Source organism: Bos indicus, chromosome 5 (genome assembly GCF_029378745.1).
Source record: "Bos indicus isolate NIAB-ARS_2022 breed Sahiwal x Tharparkar chromosome 5, NIAB-ARS_B.indTharparkar_mat_pri_1.0, whole genome shotgun sequence".
In the NCBI taxonomy this organism is placed as follows: Eukaryota; Metazoa; Chordata; class Mammalia; order Artiodactyla; family Bovidae; genus Bos; species Bos indicus.
The window spans coordinates 114,951,887-114,964,832 of record NC_091764.1 but is presented as its reverse complement, the minus strand read 5'-3'; the positions used below and the strand labels follow the sequence as shown (position 1 = coordinate 114,964,832).

General features: G+C 52.6%; 1 protein-coding gene across 5 annotated transcripts in view; it reads left to right on the top strand.

Annotated features, from left to right (window-relative positions):
* Positions 1-12,946, top strand: part of EFCAB6 (EF-hand calcium binding domain 6) — a 253,339-nt gene that overhangs the window by 61,430 nt on the left and 178,963 nt on the right. The window lies entirely within an intron of this gene.

Sequence of the window (12,946 nt, the reverse complement as noted above, 5' to 3'; positions counted from 1 at the left end):
ACGCCGAGTCCTCTCGGAAGTCGGAAGTCAGGGACAGGGGAGGGTGGGGACATCGCAGGAGCGGGAGGGGAAGTTGGCCCCTTTGTTAAAGGTGAGCAGTGCTGGCCACTGCGCCTCCCACACGTCCCCAGATTGAAAGTTTGTGTTTATGAGGTTCTGAATGTAGTCTAATTTTTTCCTATCTGGTTTGGCTCATCTCTACCAGCTGGTAAATAGGAAATGTTCACGGTAGGAAGCCAATACTCTGCAGAGTGTAAACAGATGGAATCGATATAAAGTGACAAGTTAGACTGTGCTATTGAGAACACAGAGCCAAAACCAAGAACATAACAGTCAAGATACTTATTCCGTTCCAGTTCATTTAGTCCTGAATAGCGCTTCATATCTGCACAGCTGTGTTGTTCTTTTTTATTTTTCCCCTTTCTTTCTTCTGGGTTGATAATGACAATTTCAAAGAAAAACTTTAATTAAAGATTTTATACGAAATAGCCAAAAGTAGAATAATAAGGAAAATGAGCATTGATGTGTTTATTGTAAGAGAAATCTTTTTCCTTGGCTTCAATTTAAAAAAAAAAAAGACAGAAGTGTACTCCTTAAATTGAAAATGAGTTTCGTCGTGGCGGCAGAAAGCTGCCAGACTGACAGGGTGGCAGCCGAACCCCGTGCTTCGCCGCGGAGCCAAGACACGGCCGGCCAAGGGCCCCTCCCCGGCGCCCCCGGCCCCAGGCAGGCGGGTGGGCTGCGGCCCCCAACCCCCTCCTGCTGGAAACCGGCGACGAAGGCGGCTCCAGGTGAGGAAACAGGAAACAGCTGAACAAGAGCCCGTTCGAATGGCCGCACGCTGGGAAAACATCATAGGCCTCGCCCTCTGGCCTGAGGAGGGTTTGCCGTCCTCCCCCGGGGAAGGGGCCCTGCCAGAGCCAGGCCTGGACACGGGGGTTGGGGGGCGGGTTCTGGGCTCCAGGGAGGGAACAGGAGGCCCTTCCTCACCTCCTTTCAAGTCTGGGTGGTCATATTTATTTGGGTTCACAGCTTTCTCTCCTGGAGCTCCCTTCCCAGTGCCATAAAGAGAATTTTAAACAAAGAACCGTGGAGTAAGAATCATCCACTGTTAGCAGTTTATCGAACCCGTCTGAACTCAGCGGGGGCACAAACGGAAGCAGTTTGATTCTTTGCTTCCCAAGCAGGGGCTGGAGAATCTGCCGCCTCCCAGAAGGAAGGTGGTCTCAGAGGGTCCGGGATAACAGGCCCAGCTCAGGTTACATCTGCCAGCTTCAGCAGCCCCTCTGCCCTCCCTCCAGCCCCAGGGGCCCCCGTGGCGGGCATGGGACCTGCCCCCTCGCCCTCCTTCAGCCTCTTTGCTCCCGGGTTCATCAGGGGCGTGATGAGGGCTGAGGAAGAAGAGGGGGCCTTCCTGCCCCCGGCCTCCTCTGTGACTGCTCATGGGGCACTCGGGGACTCACAGGGATGGTGCTTCGGGGGCCCCTGAACTGTGTGGTTTCCCGTGGAGACAGAGCAGCTCGGGGCTCACCCTCCCCTCTCTCCCAGTGCCCTGCCCCGGTGGTCCCCTTCACCTGCTCCTGCAGCTCCAGTCCCCCCAGCTGGTGAGCAGCCCCTGGGAGCAGACCAGCTCAAGCCTTCTACCTTTCTTTTTCTTTAAAAACATTTTTTATACAATTTGTAAAGGTTGCTCTCCATTCACATTATTACAGAATATCGGCTCTTCTCCTGCGTCGTAGAACACACCTCGAGCCTATTTCACACCCACAAGTTTGCGTTAGTGCCTCCCGCCCCTGTGTTGCCCCTCCCCTGCCTCCATCGGTAACGCTAGTTTGTTCTCTGTATCTGTGAGGCTGCTGCTTTTTTCGCTATATTCACTGGTCTGCCATATTTTTTTAGATTTCACATGTGATATCATGCAGTATTTGTCTTTCTCTATCTGACTTCCTTTCCTTAGCGTAATGCCCTCCAAGTCCATCCACGTTGCTTTGCAAATGGCAAAATTTCTTTCTTTTTTATACTACATCTTCTTTATTTATTCATCTGTCGATGGACACTTAGGTTGCTTCCACGTCTTGGCTATTATAAATAATGCTGCTGTGAACACTTGGATGTATGGTGTATGTATCTTTTCAAAGTAGTGGTTTCGGTTTTTGGGGGGATATATATGCAGAAAGTTAGGACCATGGCATCCGGTCCCATCACCTCATGGCAAATAGATGGGGAAACAGTGGAAACAGTGGCTGACTTTATTTTTTTGGGCTCCAAAATCACTGCAAATGGTGACTGCAGCCATGAAATTAAAAGACACTTACTCCTCGGAAGGAAAGTTATGACCAACCTAGACAGCATATTAAAAAGCTGAGACATTACTTTGCCAACAAAGGTCCCTCTAGTCAAGGCTATGGTTTTTCCTGTGGTCATGTATGGATGTGAGAGTTGGACTATAAAGAAAGCTGAGTGCCGAAGAATTGATGCTTTTGAACTGTGGTGTTGGAGAAGACTCTTGAGAGTCCCTTGGACTGCAAGGAGATCCAACCAGTCCATCCTAAAGGAGATCAGTCCTGGGTATTCATTGGAAGGACTGATGTTGAAGCTGAAACTCCAATACTTTGGCCACCTGATGCAAAGAGTTGACTCCTTGGAAAAGACCCTGATGCTGGGAAAGATTGAGGGCAGGAGGAGAAGGGGACGACAGAGGATGAAATGGTTGCATGGCATCACCAACTCGATGGACATTGGTTTGGGTGGACTCCGGGAGTTGGTGATGGACAGGGAGGCCTGGTGTTCTGCGGTTCATGGGGTCGCAAAGAGTTGGACACGACTGAGCGACTGGACTGAACTGAACTGAACCAAGGAATGAAATTGCTGGGTCATATGGTGGTTGCATTGTTTTTTTTCTTTTTTTGAGAAACCTCCATACTGTTTTCTATAGTGGCTGTACCAATTAATATTCCCACCAATAGTGTCAGAGGATTCCCCTCTCTCCACATCCTCACCAACATTATTACTTGTCTTCTTTGTGATGATGGCCATTCTGACAGGTGTGAGGTGGTATCTCATTGTGGCTTTGATTTGCGTTTCCCTACTGATTAGTGATGTTGAGTGTCTTTTCATGAGCCCGTTGACCATCTGCATATCCTCTTTGGAAAAATGCCTACTCAGTTCTTCTGCCCATTTTTTCATCAAGTTGTTTGTTTTTTTATATTGAGTTGTATGAGCTGCTTGTATATGCTGGCCATTAATCCCTTATCAGTCATTATCATTTGCCAAAACTTTCTCCCATTCAGTAGGTTGTCTTTTAATTTTGTTGATGGTTTGTTTTTTTTTTTTGCTATGCCATGTGTGCGTGCCAAGTCTCTTCAGTGGTGTCTGACTCTTTGCAACCCTGTGGACTATATATAGCCCACAGGTGCCTCTCCTCTGTGCATAGGATTCTCCAGGCAAGACTACTGAAGTGGGTTGCCATACCCTCCTCCAGGGGGTCTTCCTGACCCAGGGATTGAACCCGAGTCTCTTGTCTCCTGCATTGGCAGGTGGGTTCTTTACCACTAGCACCACCTTGGAAGCCCCTTTTTTTGCTATGCAAAAGCATTTAAGTTTAATTAGGTCCCATTTACTTATTTTTGCTTTCATTTTCTTTGCTTTAGGAGATGGATCCAAAAATTATTGCTGTGATTTATGTCAATGAGCATTCTGCCTATGTTTTCCTCAATAAATTTTATAATATCCAGCCTTACATTTAGGTCTACATCCGGTCTACATGTAATCTATTTTGGGTTTGTTTTTGTATGTGGTGTTTAAGGATGTTCTAATTTCACTCTTTAGATGTAGCTGTCCAGTGTTTCCAGCGCCACTTACTGAAGAGTCTGTCTGTTCTCCACTGGACATGCTTGCCTCTCTTACTGTAGACTGGCCGTAAGTGTGTGCGTTTATTTCAGGGCTCTCCCCGTTCTGCTGTGATTCTGTTTTTCTGTCAGTACCACACCGTTTTGATTACAGCAGCTTTGTAGTTTAGTCTGAAGTCAGGGAGCATGATTCCTCCAATTTGGTTCTTCTTTCTCAAGATTGTTTTGGCTGTTTGGGGGTCTTTTATGTGTTTCCATACAAATTTTAAAATTATTTTGTTCTAGTTCTGCAAAAAAAAAAAAAATAGATGCCATTGGTATTTTGATAGGGATTGCATTGACTCTGTTAATTGCCTTGGGGAGTATGGTCATTTTGATAATATTGATTCTTCCAATCCAACAACATGGTATGCTTTCCATCTGTTTGTGTCATCTTCAATTTCTTTCATCAGTGTCTGAAAACTATTTTGGAGTACAGGTCTTTTGCACCCCGAGGTAGGTTTATTCCTAGGTATTTTTATTCTTTTTTGAGGTGATGATAAGTGGGATTGTTTGCTTAATTTTCTTTCTGGTACTTCATTGTTAGCCTTCTGCCTTTCTTCTTCTCCACTTAACTCATTGAAAATTCACATATCCTGTCCGTGCCCATAATAGTCACACAGACCGCTCTAATCTGCCCCTCCTGCTCTGCTGTCCTTGTTCAGTTCTCAGTTCCTCCCCCTGGGAGAGTGTAGAGCAGATCACTGTGTCCCCAGAAATGGCATGCTTATCTGCCCTTCTGCAGCCACCTGTCCTGTCTGTACAAGGATTTTGTTGGCTTACCAATGCTTCCCCATGAATGATGCAATCACCCATCCATCCATCCATCCATTTTTCTCTCCACTAATCTATGCATGCATATAGCCATCTATCCTTCCATCTGTCCATCTATCCATATTCATCCATCCATCCTTCTATCTGCTCATCCATCCATCCATCCATCATCCATTCATCCATCCATCATCCATCTATCCATCCATCATCCATACCTTCATCCACTTGACAATTATCCATTGATCCAGGCCCCATTCTTGGCCCTGGACTCCTGTCTACTCAAGACCTTCCACTCTCTCAAGGCTTCTGTTAACCTAGGTTGGGTGGTGAGGAAGGGAAGGAAGTAGACGAGTTGACTGAGTGGGGCAGTAGCACTGATTCAGCCAGTTGCTGTTCCCCAGCATGTGTGTGTGGTCATCTCGTTATTTATATCTCTGTCCTCAGCCTTTGGTGTTGATCAGTGATTCCTATCAGACCACCATCTATTGAGTCTGTTCCCTGTGAGGTACCTGCACACGTGAGCTCATTTCATCTGTGCCCTCTGACGCAGTGCCCCATTCATTCCCATTTCACAGATGAGAATACTGGAGTTGGAAGGAGTCAGGTCTCTGTTCCAAGGTTACCAGAATGATGGCAGCCTGGGGCACTTTGGTTCTCCATGGTTGTTACCGCCTCTGAAGGAGGTTTCTTGTCCCCACTCCTCCTTGGCTTTACTCTTCACGGCAGACATTCTCTGCTCCTTATAGTAACATTTGTGAGTCTGCCCTCTATGAGTTCATCTAAGTCTTTTGGAGAATATTTTAATTTAATTTTGCTCCTATCATTCCCCCCCACCCAAAATAATTGCCTCCTTCTTTTTTTTACTTCACTCTTCCGTGGGCTTCCCTGGTGGCACAGACAGTAAAATGTCTGCCTGAAATGCAGGAGACCTGGGCTGAGAAGATTCCCTGGAGAGGGAAATGGCAACCCACTCCAGTATTCTTGCTTGGAGAATCCCATGGACAGAGGAGCCTGGAGGGCTACAGTCTGCTGCTGCTAAGTGTCCGACTCTGTGCGACCTCATAGACGGCAGCCCACCAGGCTTCCCCGTCCCTGGGATTCTCCAGGCAAGAACACTGGAGTGGGTTGCCATTGCCTTCTCCAATGCATGAAAGTAAAAAGTGAAAGTGAAAGTGAAGTCGCTCAGTCGTGTCCGACTCTTCATGACCCCATGGACTTCAGCCTACTGGCTCCTCTGTCCATGGGATTTTCCAGGCAAAAGTACTGGAGTGGGTTGGGGTCGTAAAGAGTCGAACATAACTGAGTGACTCACACTTTTCTGTGGAATGGGGCTTTTTTTTTTTTCCTTTTCTTGAAATGTGAGGTGAGTGAGTCCTGGTCTTATGTAGCCACACTTCAGACCTTTAAGGCTTTCTCTCTGGCTTCTCCCCACCCTGCTGTCCAGAGGGCAGACTCCAGCCTTGTTAGCGCATCTTCTCCGTGGTTCCTGTCCCTGGATAGCTTGGTTCTTGATCACCCCCTGGACTCAGTCATCTCCCCACATGGGGACTCTGAGGCCAGGAAGAGGGTTAGATGCTGCCTTCTCACAGGGGCCGTGGTGCTGCAGGGGCCATGGGGGCCGGGACACAGCTAGGCAGGGCCATGCACTCCTAAGCCTGGCACAGGGCTCAGAGCTTGACGGGAAGGCTCCTGTCCGGGCCCTTGACCACCCAGGATGGAGTGGGGACTGAGTCTGGGGCAGGAGATGGGACAGGTGGCTGGGAAGAGAAGACTTAGGGGGCAGGTCGTCAGAGAGCCTCAGGCCATTTTCTGGCTCCCGAGTCTTTAACTCAAAGTCATAATTAGCTATTGTTTTGGTTTTCTTCTTATTTATTTATTTTTGAAATATTTATTTGTTTGGCTGCATGGGGTCTTGGTTACCACTCAGGATCTCGCTGCGTCACGTGGGTCTTTTGCACCGACTCTCTAGTTTCGGTGTGTTGACTTAGTTGCCCTGAGGCCTGTGGGAACTCAGTTCCCCAACCAGGGGTTGAACCTGGATCCCCTGCCTTGCAAGGGGGATTCTCAACCACTGGACCACCAGGGAAGCAGCCCCCATTTTTAACTCTGCTTCTGTCTGTGCACCTGATGCTGCCTGACACCTACTGTGGAGGTGCAGGCAAGGGAGTGGAACAGGATCGCGAATGTCTGTGAAGATTCTCAGTATTTTTATCCTGGTCAGCCAGATGGTTCAGCCTGGTGCTCAACTCTGCTTCTGTAGGGGAGGCCTCTGGAGGAAACTTATTTACATAAATGAACGGGCGTGGCTGGGTGCCATTAAAATCTACTTTTAGGTCTTGAAATTCGAAACTCATAAATAACTTCCACGTGTCAGAGAATACCCTTTTGATTTTTTTTTCCCAACCACTTCAGTTCAGTTCAATTCAGTCACTCAGTCGTGTCCGACTCTTTGCGACCCCATGAATTGCAGCACGCCAGGCCTCCCTCTCCATTGCTAACTCCTGGAGTTCACTCAAACTCACGTCCATCGAGTCAGTGATACCATCCAGCCATCTCATCCTCTGTTGTCCCCTTCCCCTCCTGCCCCCAATCCCTCCCAGCATCAGTCTTTTCCAATGAGTCAACTCTTTGCATCAGGTGGCCAAAGTACTGGAGTTTCAGCTTTAGCATCATTCCTTCCTAAGAACACCCAGGACTGATCTCCTTTAGAATGGACTGGTTGGATCTCCTTGCAGTCCAAGGGACTCTCAAGAGTCTTCTCCAACACCACAGTTCAAAAGCATCAATTCTTCGGCACTCAGCTTTCTTCACAGTCCAACTCTCACATCCATACATGACCACTGGAAAAACCATAGCCTTGACTAGACAGACCTTTGTTGGCAAAGTAATGTCTCTGCTTTTGAATATGCTATCTAGGTTGGTCATGACTTTCCTTCCAAGGAGTAAGCGTCTTTTAATTTCATGGCTGCAATCACCAACCACTTACACATGTACAAATCACTCCTAGCTTTCCAGCATACAGAAACAGGCTGTAGGCAAGAGTCTGCAGGACCTGGAGTGCAGGAGGGCTTCCCAGGTGGCATTAGTGGTAAAGAACCAGCCTGCCAACGCAGGAGACGTAAGAGAGGTGGGTTCGATCCCTGGGTTGGGAAGATCCCCTGGAGGAGGGCATGGCAACCCACGCCAGTATCCTTGCCTGGAGAATCCCATGGACAGAGGAGCCTGGCAGACTACAGTCCATGGGGTCACAAAGAGTCGGACACGGCTGAAGCGACTTAGCATGTACTTAGCACGCACGCATGGAGCGCAGGGAGCTCTTCTCCCACAGGCCCCAGAGCCGTGCCAGGAGACCACCCTCTCCTTTCTGAGAAGCTGGGTTTGGAAGGAGGCCCTTCCCTTGTTGTAAGCTGCACAGCCTTTTTCTCCCTCCATGGACTTGGCCTTCTCTGAGCTCTCCCCCTGGGAAGCCGGGGGGAAGTGAAGGGTGATGGATCTCCTGGAGAGCCATGGTCAGGCAGAGAGTAGGGAGGTTCCCTCCTGGGGGGAGGAGCTGGGTACCCCTTTCAGACAGAGCTATACCAGGATGTCAAGATGGAAGTCAGGGGGACAGTGATGGGACAGGGTACAGTCAGGAGAGCCAGGGGGGACAGGGGCAGGGCCAGGAGTGCATTTGGGCAGTGGTGAAGGCAGCGAGCTCAGTGTTTCTGAGCACCCGCTCTGTCCAGGGACTGTTCTAAGCCTGAGGATACAGCAGCAAAGAAACTGAAATCCCCTTCATGGTGATTACGCATCAATGAATAAGGAAGACAATCGAAAGAAATCTGACACGTCCAGGTGTGGGCGAATGCGAAGGAGGAAAGGGAGGAGGGCGCACTTTTGTGCAGGCCATGGAGAAGGCCTCTGGGGCCCGGTGACATGGGACTGAGACCTGAATGAGGGCCTCAAGGGAACCCGTCGTGCGGAGGAAGCCGGACGTGCAGAAGCCTCTCTGGACGAGAAAGCGCAGGATGGCCTGTGTCGCTGGAGGGGGCCGGGTGAGGTCAGGAGGTCGTGGGGGTCAGGCCGTCCAGGGCTCTGGGCTGTGGTTGAAGAGACTCGGGAGGGCCTGTGACGTGAGGGCGCTCAGTGTGAGGGGTGGGTTGTGGGGAGCAGGGGGCTCAGAGGCAGGGACTCTCAATGCTGACGTGTCCCTGCTGAGCCCAAGTGGCAGGCGTCTGGCCGGCCCAGAGAGGAGCCGGGTGCTCCCCGCGCGGTCCTCCTCGTCTCCCTGCCCCTCTCCCTCTCCTCGTCTCCCTCCTCAAGTGCGAGGGCAGTGGGCTGGGGCAGGGCATGCCCTTCCTTCCCTTCGGGCCGCTTCTCCTTCCGTCCCCTGTGGGAGCAGCCCTCACGCCGCGGCCCCAGCTCCGGTGCCTCTGATAAACCTCACCATCTGCAGCTCCGCCGAGACGCTGCCAAGCTTCAGTCTGACAAGCGATACGAGACTTGGAGACATACCTCCGGTTGGGTGTGTGCTCCGTGCCAGCTCTGCAGCTCCCCGCTTTCCCCACGGGGCCCATATGGGTTGCTTCGGGTTTTTTAAAAAAGCACATCGCCTCCCGTCCTCCCGTTTTACCAGAAGAGGTGAATCAGGACTTGGCATCAGACAAAGTGCTGAGGGTTTTTGTTTTTTTTTTTGGCCTCAGGCACAAGTGCTCTAGTGGCTGGGGCTCCGTGCTTTCAGACAAAGGGGTGGAGCTGAGGGTGGACACGCTCGAGCCGTTTCACAGCAGCCCATGCTGTCCAGGCAGCTCCGGGCTTGGTCTTCTGGGTTTTGAATACTGAGCTCGGTTCAGCCAAGGCCCCCTTGTCGGTAGAAGTGGGAGACGTGTGTACAGGTTAGCACAGGGCTTGGCGCATGACAAAATCCAATGACTATTTATTTAATGATGCTATTACTGTAGCCTTGATTGCACTGAATGTAATCCTTATTGCTCTCAGGGTTGGCTCCAGGGAGGTGTGTTTGCAGACATAGAACCTAGCTTCCTCAGAGTGTGGCTTTCTCCCAAGCAGGTGAAAAGAAAGAAGCTGGATTCATTCATTGGTTTGCTCTGCTGAGGCAGCTGCTCTAGACCCTGGGGGGGGGGTGGACGTGGTCGACAGAACCCTGCTCTCAGGGAGCCCACATCCCTGAGGGAGAGACGGGCAATAAAGACGGGCTTGAAATTAGTTGTGAGGAGTACCAGGAAGATGAGGGTTGGGCGTGGGGTCAGGGGAAGCCTTTTGGATACGATGACACATGGACCAAGCCCCAAGAGAAGCGGAGGAAGAGCCAGTGGGTGTCTGGGGAGGAAAGTTCTGGGCAGAAGGAAAAGCGAATGTTCCTGAGGCCAGAGTTGCCTCGCCGGCACTCCTGAGGAGCAGCAGGGCCCCGGATGAGGCAGGATCGCTGCCAGGAGCCAGTCTGCGGGGCCCTGGCCTTTGACCTGTAGGAGTCAGAGTGGCAGGCGGACTGTGGACAAAGGGGTGTGTGCCTGGCCCTGGATACACAGGCCTCCCACTGCTGCTGGAGCCTCAGCCATGGGTTGGGCATGGACACTGGGAGCCCAGATGGGAGGTGGTCCCACCAGCCCAGCCCAGCCCAGCCCAAGGGTGCGAGGCAGAGACACAGGCTGGATCCTGGAAAAGTCGTCACAGGAGGGCCACTGGGCTCTTGGGACTGAACATGGGTGTGAGGAGAGAATCTGGCGGGACAGCCCTGCCGCAGTGGGACAGGTGGAGCCCGTGTCTGCTGGACTCTCAAGGGGGATGTCCTGACTAAGGCTGAGAGGCAAGGCCAGAGCTGGAGACAGATGGCTGGAGCCATCCTGGTTATGAAGGCCAAGGCCAGGGCCACCCAGGCGGGAGTATGGTTAGACAAGCCAGGAGACCCAGGGCCTGAGTCTGTGGCTCCCAGACTTCAGAGGGACCAGCAGGGAGCAGACCAAGCCCAAGGAGACGGGTGTGGAAGCCGGGGTGGAAATGTGTGCCCAGAGGAGGGGGCGCTGAGCCGGGTGGAGGGCTGACGTGTGGGCAGCAAGATGGGCCCCAGGAGCCCCTGGACCTGGCCAGGCCACCACCCCGACAGGGTCACAGTCTCTGTGCGGTGGTGGGGACACAGCCGATCGGATGGAGACAGAAAGCGCAGACAGCTCTTCCGGGGGCATTTCTGCACAAGGGAAGAAGCGGCTAGAGGCAGAGCCCAGGCGAGGAGGGAGGTCTCCTTTCTAAGATGGTTCAGGTACTAGACATCATCACGTGCATGAGGGGAGCAGGGTCGGCATCCGGAGCAGGATGAGACCAATCCCTGGGTGTGGAGGAGGACGGGACCCAGTCCCTGATCGCTGAGTAAGAGGAGGAGGGGACCTGGTCCCTGGGTGCGGAGGAGGACGGGACCCGGTCCCTAGGTGCAGAGGACAGGAACTATCCCTGGGTGTGGAGGATGGGACCCGGTCCCTGGGCGAGAGCAGGACGGGACCCTGTCCCTGGTCCCTGAGTAAGAGGAGGACGGGACCTGGTCCCTGGGTGCAGAAGCACAGGGTGTTGGGTTCCAGTGGCTTCTGTCGTCCGTGTAAGTAAGGGGGAAGGTTATCTGTGATAGAGGAAGGAGACGGATAGGAAGGGAAGTGAAGAGCAGAGATGGTGGGGAGCGGAGACAAGGATTCCCATGCACCCGCTGCTGGTGGGGTTGGTGTCCTGAGTGAGGGGAACCAGGTAGGGCTCCATGGCCTGTCGTCTCCAGCCACATCGGGCACTTGGAAGAGGCCGTGAGTTGGATTTGGCCAGGGTTAGGGTCTCGCCCAGACAGGAGGAGGCAGGCAGAGGGGCGGGCGGAGAACAGAGGTAGTGGATCGTTATAAAGATGGAGTGTGGCGGGAGCATAAAGATGGGCCATGAAGGTTGCTCACAATGGAGTGTGGCGGGAGCATAAAGATGGGCCATGAAGGTCGCTCAGTCGTGTCTGACTCTGTGACCCCGTGGACTGCCCCATGGACTGTATAGTCCATGGGATTCTCCAGGCCAGAATACTGGAGTGGGTAGCCTTTCTCTTCTCCAGGGGATCTTCCCAACCTAGGCATCAAACCCAGGTCTCCTGCATTGCAGGCAGATTCTTTACCAGCTGAGCCACAAGGGAAGTCCAAAGATGGACCATGGTAGGGGTATAAAGATGGAATGTGGCAGGGTGGTGGAGGGAAGAAGGTTGAGGGGGTCAGCCCTCAGGGAAGGGAGCTGAAAGTTAGGGGGTCCTTGGACGTGAGGCTTGGTTTTGGAGAGCAGCACTTACTGGTGACAAGGGGTGAGTGTGAGCAGGGAGGTAACCTCTGGACGGGAGGAGGACACGGGGCTGAGTCAGAGGTTGTCTGCGTGGACAGCACGAACAGTGCTGAAGCAGGGCCGGTGTGCAGGGCTGACGTCCTCCGATTGGGGCAGGGGAGGGGACAAGATGACCCAGCCAGGAGGAGCCAGGGACGGGGCCATCCCTCCTCCAGCCCAGTGCTTCCTCTGGTGAGATCCCCAGGACGTTCACCCTGGGGTGGGCGGGCTGCCAGGGGGCTCCTTCAGGTCAAAGGGAGCAGCAAAGGGAGCAGTCAGTGAAGACGCTGAGGAAACTGGGAACAACGCTGCCATCTTGCAGCCTTCCCTAAACCCCTTCCTTGCGGGGCACTGACCCCTCTGCGTCCGGGCTGGACTTGGTCTGATCTGGAGCGGGATGTGGAGTCAGGCCTCCCAGGATCCAGTCGGACTGGACGTTTGTCACCCTCCCTGCACAAGCGTGCCTTCCCACCCGCTGTACTCAGCGTCCCCTCTCCCAGCTCAGATGCCGCCTCCTGCAGGAAGCCCCCAGGGGGCTCCGCTGGAGGCGTTTGTCCTCTTCTGTGAAGACCCACAGCTCCTCCTTTGTCTGTCTCTGGTGTTGGGCTCTTGTTTCCGTGGTTCCCGTCTTGGGCAACGTTTGTTTACATGTCTTCTTGTCTCTGCGGGAGGTGAGGTTTGGGGATGGACTTGATCCAGGGACCACAGATGCTGGGGGATGGACCCTCAACATCATCGTCGTCTAACCGGGCAATGATGGGTAACTCATGCAGCCTCCTCAACCTCAGTTTTAAATAAAAGTGGGGAAATGGTGTTTCCTTTGTGGGGCTCTGTAGGACTCACTCACGTGGTTCTGGCCTTGGCACGCTGAGCCCCAAGCCTCAAGCCCCACGTTGAGCTGTTTCTCTCCTCCACGCAGAAGTAGCTTAGGGTCAGCACACAGCTCTGTGTTTTCC